Source organism: Sturnus vulgaris, chromosome 1 (genome assembly GCF_052056855.1).
Source record: "Sturnus vulgaris isolate bStuVul1 chromosome 1, bStuVul1.hap1, whole genome shotgun sequence".
NCBI lineage: Eukaryota > Metazoa > Chordata > Aves > Passeriformes > Sturnidae > Sturnus > Sturnus vulgaris.
Window position 1 is genome coordinate 70,164,857 of NC_142243.1, and position 7,026 is coordinate 70,171,882.

The window sequence follows — 7,026 nt, forward strand, 5'->3', positions numbered from 1 at the left end:
GAAAGTGAAACATACAATGAATTTTTTAGGAACCCTTTTTCTGTTCTGTTATTTCTTTTGAACTTCTGCATGCCAAACTTTGAGAAAACAAACATTTTAAAAGTCCTTTAAAAAAACAAAACTCACCCCTAAATTAATTTTTGTTGTAGACCAATGTCCCAAGAACAAGGTATACTCTGCAGGACACTGTGGTATAATGAAACGTACAGTACAAAGGAAGACACTTTTTGGTCACCATTTTATCTCATAAATCTTCTATGATAACCTACTGACAGATATCAGCAAGACTGTCTGATAGGCCAAAGGCACACCTGGAAATATCTGTAAACAATGCTGCATTGGTGCCTGTTGACCTTTCAACCTGCATATGGATGATTTTTTGTGTTCCACTCAGGGAAGAATGCATGGGGAATTCTGGCTTTGAACCACTTGTGTCCAGAACTTGCTAGAATACCTTCCTCAAGGTTTTACAGTAGAAGTACAGGAAACACATTAATGTGGACGTCAGGTGAGTATCTCTGTAGTTCGCAGATGCCTGCAATATTTGCTCAGGACCATTCTTCAAGATTTTGTGCATGCTCTCTCCTAAGAGACAGAGATTTGGGAACCTGTTTAGCCTCCCCCAGGGAGGGCTGATCATTCTGCAGCAGTGCAGGGACAGTGGGAACACAGAGCTGCTCCTCTAAGTCCTAGGAGAACAAACCAACTTTCTTCCCAAAAGAAATCCACCAAAACCACAGTCCAGTTTCCACTGAAACTCCATCTAAGAGGCTAAAAATGGTTGTCAAACCTCAGCCATGCAACATCTAAATTAACCTCTTCTATCAAAAACCTCCAACACATTTGGACAGTGTACAAGTAATAAAGGGACAGAGACTCATCATAAAAGGGGCCATAATTAATATAATTTATTCAATTTAATCCTCAATCCATCATCCAGCAGGTGAGCTGGATAAAAATTTGAACACAAATTCATGATATGAAAACAAGGCCAACTGGATAATTCGGGAAAATATTGCTAAAGTACTGACTTTAAAGCAAAAAAACCAAAAAACCGGGGTTGTACATGGCAGTGACATTTCCCAGTAGCACAATATTGGGAGGACGTCATTCTGGAGGAGCAGAGTGCCTTGAATGAGGTAGCATGAACAACCAAAAATACACTCTTCCAAACTGTAGCTTCATAGGAGCAGGGAATTGCAGCCAACTCTGTCCTCAGCAAGACCTCCCACATGGGTGGTGTTGCCACAGAAGTCCTGAGTGTATCAGCTCCCTGCAGGGATTATTATGAGACTGTAGGCAGCAATGTACAGAGCCACAGGGATAAGGCAAGGGTCTCCCAGCAGGGCTTAGGTTGCTGCTGAAACTGTGACTCAGGGGAAGAATAAACCACAGCTGCTTGAGCAAGGCAAGCAAAGATCTCAGGGAGGAGAAATCACAATGGGCAACATGTCCTCATAATTAAAACAGGAAGGAAGGAAAGAGAGAGAGAGAGAAAAGAAAGAAAGAAAGAGAGAGAAAAAAGAAAGAAAGAGAGAAAGAGAGAAAGAGAGAAAGAGAGAAAGAGAGAAAGAGAGAAAGAGAGAAAGAGAGAAAGAGAGAAAGAGAGAAAGAGAGAAAGAGAGAAAGAGAGAAAGAAAGAAAGAAAGAAAGAAAGAAAGAAAGAAAGAAAGAAAGAAAGAAAGAAAGAAAGAAAGAAAGAAAGAAAGAAAGAAAGAAAGAAAATAAACTAAGAGCATAATCTCAGGATTTCACCAGATAAGGTAGTTCCTTAAATTATTAATGGTTAAAAAAAGAGAAGCAGTCCTTTTGCAAGGGCCTGGTAAGACCACTTCCACCGCTGTGTTACCTTGAAGGTGGGGAGGACAGGCAGGGCAGAGAACGTGGGCATGGATCAGGGAAGGTGGCTGTGTCAGAGAGAGCTTGGAGGGCTTGCTGGCAGGGTGGCAGAGGGAGGGCTGGCACGCTGGGGTATGACCTGCTCTGATAACTCTCTGCAGGGCAGGGATCGGGAGAAGGATTGGAACTGCAGGGAAAACAGCAACCTGACAGAAACCTTCACAATTTGTGTACAAATCCCAGGCTTGCTCTCCTGTGTGGTATTCCAGAGCCGGGACACAACTCATGGTCTGCCTGACAACCGGCCCTGAGCCACCACTAACGCCTGTGAGACTCCAGGCCTCCTTCACACATCCAAACCCGATGGTGAAAGGCTCCATGGGGAACACCTGAAAACTTATACAGGGACTGATTTTCATCCCAGATGAGCTCATTTTCCCTCCCCCATTCCCCCACAGCAGCTGGGGGGTTTGGGAGCTTCCCCGTGCTGCGTGCGTGCAAAGCACTGCAAGGAGCCAGCTGTAAACTCTGACTTCAGCCAAAGTCAGTCAAAGGAAATTAGTTTTACAGGTGGAAAAGTAGGGTCAGCTTAGTTTCTCTGCCCTGCAAAAGATCAGAATACGTCTACATAAGCTGCTATTAACTTCTGGTATTGTTTCCAGAAGCTGAAGAAATAATGATAAATCTCATTGGAGAGCCCTCAGCTGAATAATTTTCCACTTGGAAAGGTAATGCTGTTCAAAATGAAATGATTTCTTAAGTTACATCTTTTTAGAGAAACAGACAAGACTGAATATGTTCTTTTGCCATGCTCTGAAACAAATATTTAATTTTCCATAGTGAATACAGCTTTTCATCATAGTAAAACATCAAAATCCAAAAAGCAACCCTTTTTGATCCTATTGAATAACAGAATTCTCACTTGAGATTTTCTAGCCTTGTAGATTGACTGGCACTGCAGTTAAAGATCTGTTTTAACTGAATGGATAACCCCAGCACTGCTCATATATGCAGACACTTTTCCCCCATTTCAAAAGGGGTTTTTTGGCCTTTGACCCAAGTAATTGACAAGACTTTACAAATGCAGATAATAAATTAATACCTCTGACATTAGCAATAGATTTCTTCCCACTCGCCCCTTTTCTAGACCACTAATTTATGTACCGCACTTACTGCTCAATCAGAAGAATTGGCAGTCACAGCTAGTTGTGGCTTGAGAAGTGGGCATTTCTGAGATCCCTGACCTCCTAATCTCAGCTCTTAAAAGGCTGAAACACCATCCCATCCCTAACCTCGATGACGGATGAAGATGCCTGGGCAGCCACGTAGGAGAGGAAGGAAGTAAGGCGATAGCACGGGCTAAATATCGCATCTCTCCCCAGCATGAAAGCAGCGTCGCGGGCTGATGTAAGCCGCCAGAGATCAGCCGGAGGCGGCTCGCAGGGCGGCAGAGGGAGGCAGAGGCGCACGGGAGAGTTTCCCCCGCCGCGGCAGATGGAGCGCTGCGGTACCGAGCGCTCCGCACCGCCGGCTGCTCCCGGATACCTCCGGAACGCTCCAGAGCCCTGTTGGCAATGCTGCCTTAGAGGAAAAAAAAAAAAAAAAAACCAACAGGATTCTGCTTAGTCTGTTTAGAGAATATCCCTCTGTAAAAACACATTGATTTTTCAGCCAATAGTTCACATGTATTAAAATGCCTGAAGGATTGGACTCACCATGAAATAGAAAAGTCCCACTGACTACTCTAAAAAGATTTGCCAAGTACTGTTGTAAATAAAATTGCCTAAACTTGGATCTATCTTTTTTAAAGCATTTAAATCTGCACTGTTTAAAAGATCAACTCACCTATTTGTTTTAAACAATACCATCGTGCAGGAAAATAAAGCTTTCTCCTACTCTCTCTCTGCACACACTCACAGATACGTGCACACACACACACACGTGTGCAAACACATGCAGCAGTTTAAAGGAAGGACTTCTGTTAATATCAACTATACTGTTACTTATAAAAGAATTTTATTACTCTTCGTGAACTCCTTCACAGGAATTCTTTCTTGTGACTAAGAATGTGATCAGGGTTCTTGTGAAATCTAAATTATCGTTTGTGTTTTCTTTTTATAAGTTGACTCAAAGCAGACAGTTATCTGTTGAAACTGTCATTAGGAGACATTTGGAACAATCTAACACGGACAACCACCTTTCAAGACATGGATGAAACCAGTTTCACTGTTCCCTCTGAAGATAAAGTAAAAGTGGGGAACAACTTTTTCTCCCTGTTTTCTTCATTGTTATGTTCAAAAAGTTTGTTTGGCTAAAATGTGAAAAACTTGTTTCCAGCAAGATTAATTTCTTTCAGAATAGCCCTCTCTACCCCAATTATTTTTAAAATAGCATACCAGACTCTCATAGTCCATGTCAACAGTTTGATGCATGGTAGCCACATCAGGTTTCTCATATGCTTTGGTCATTAGCTAGCAAGAATATTGTCAAGCTATTATTTTTGAAATATCCTATTTTTAGGGGGTTTTTTTTGAGTTACTGGAGGTTTGATAGAGAAACCTGGTCCTTCATTGAACTAATTTTTGTTTACCCCTCACATATGCATGCCACAGTCTAGATAGTATATAGGCATTTAAATTTAGCTTCTACATACAGCCCTAACCTCTGGCTCATCCGATCTGCAATATATTTGCATTTTTTCTCTGATTCAGAATTGAAGAAAACTCAGCTTCAAAATATCTGAGTTTTGTTGAAACACCTGAAATAACTTCAAGCTTCACAATTAAAGCTGTATCTGCTGTTGTTTATCTATGACCTGTTGCACCCTCACACTGAGCTCCTCCCCTCCCCTTGTTTACCTCTCAATTGATGCATTCGTGAGTAGGGAGGAGGGGACACATCAGCATCACAGAGCAGGACACTTCCTCAAAACTTCTCGCTTTCCCCCTCTCTAGCAGTGCTTTTCAATACCACAAACCTGCAAAACCACAAAGGTTTCAGTTCCTAAGCAGGTCCTTCTCCTGCTGACCCAGCATCCTCTAAAGTAACCTGGAAACACCTAATTGATTTCACTGGACTCCAGTTCTGAATGGTGGAATTATCTGATCTTATCGTGTCTTCTTTTCATCTGACAACTGTAATTATGTTTAGCAGAACTGTAACAGGTGTTTCTAGAGATTCAGCTGCCTTAGGGCAGAAACAATGCTGTTCTGCCAGTAAGGGCCATGTATTTTTGTTCCTCTTTAATATAGGCCAGTTCTAACAAGTCTTACCCACTTATTTGATTATCCCAGTATGTTTGCAGCACTGATTTTTGTACCCTAACTGTCCATTTTATCAGTGCAGCCTACTTCAGAGAATGTCTTTGAGGGCATCTACTTTTGTTTTCTTAAAAACCCTGTGTTGTCAACATTTTTTAAAGTCTGCTGGTTCCTTCAGCCCTACCACAATCCTATGAAATTCAAAATCTGACTCTTGGTTTTAATTTATGGGTTAATTTGAAATTTTTGGCACCAACACAAACGTACATGAATTTCAACCATTATGAGATTCCCATTTGAATTCCTGGAATTTTCAAACCATTTTAACAAGTCTTTGAATTCCTGTCATCCCCTTTAGATTTTCCTCTCCCAGTTCATAGTTCAAGCTGATCATATGTCACAGAACTATGCTTTCAAAAATCCCTCCCTCTGCAGTGCTGAGCAAAACCCAAGGTAGACATAAAGAGAAAAAAAAAATTAGCTCGTTCCTACATCAAGGGAATCACCTCGCTGGAAAAGAAAACCAGAATCATGTGGAACTATGGTTAATTGTAACAGTTTCGGATCAGGTCTTTATAAAATTCTGCATGTATGATCCAACAGGACACTAAAGATTTTCTTGTTTGTGCTGCCTTGAATACTGCCCGACTCTTCAGTTACATTATTTCTAAAGAAAGGAAAGGGTCAGCAGCATCACTGAGGTGCACAACCAAGAATCAGGAGATGCAGCATCTCTTTCTCATGCTGACAGGTGAGTCACATGGCCAGGTTCACTTCAGGCAGTATCAGACTGTGAACAGCCCTCTTGTCACCAGTGGCCTTGGGTAGTGCTCAAAACACAAAGAAGGCTCCTAATTCTATTTGTAATCCCTTTGGGTTTTGGTTTCTACAATTGGAAAAATGAGATAACCTTATTTGTGAGGTTTAATTCATGGACAGTTTAAAATGCACTGAAAAATTCAGACAGACAGAAGTATAAGGTATTTCCAGAGATAAATACTTTCAAGGTGGCTTTGTTATTGTTCTGGCTACCTGCCCACAGAGCTATGCATGCAATTTAATACCACCAGGAGGAGAAATTTTTGATTTTATAGAGTTGTAAGCTCTAGCTGATTAAAATCTTAAGTGGGGAGGGAAAAACAAAAAGGTGAAATACTTGATTGAGCCAGTGTTTAACACTGTCCAGAGGTGGTCTTCCAGTCCCCTCCAAAACAGGCTGCCATGATACTCAGTAGTCTTAAGAACAGGGTAAAAGAGTCAGGTGAGGATGGGAATTGTGCTCTCTCACTCAAAGGATTTACTTAGTCACTCTGTCTGGGCTACAATGCCCTCTTTGATCTAATCTAAGAAATATCCTTCTTACAGGACGGGAAAATTTTGCCATTTTGGTTGTGCAGGGCACAGATAGGTGATAGAGACTTGAACTGAGAGGGCCACACAGTGCAGCATCCTCTTGCCACCCTGGGTCTGGAAGCAGCCTGGCCACATTTGCAAGGGGCTGTGCCCAACAGGAGGAGCTCTGCCTTCTGCATTTCCTTCTCCTGCACGGACAGTTCAAGGATTAATTCAGGCTGAACTACATGAAAGTAACATGCACCTGCCTGCATGGAAGTGCCTTAGGTCAGGGGGTTTTGCAAACAGATGTACCCAATGCAGGCCAGGCTCCCTGTCCAAAGCCCTAATTAGAGGTGTAGATCACAATCGGTGTAAGGATGCCCAAGGCTCCACTGACCCTGAAAACGACCATCCTCCCACTCTTCCCTCAGGTCCTCCCCCAAAACACCACTGACAAAGCCTGCAGAGATTGTTCTGGGGCTAGAATAATAAACTGAGTGTCTGAAAACAAATACACCTGTAGGAAAGGAAACAAACGAGCAGTTAAAGTGGCAGCGCTCTGAAAGTGTTTGTAGATGGAACTGTACATGAG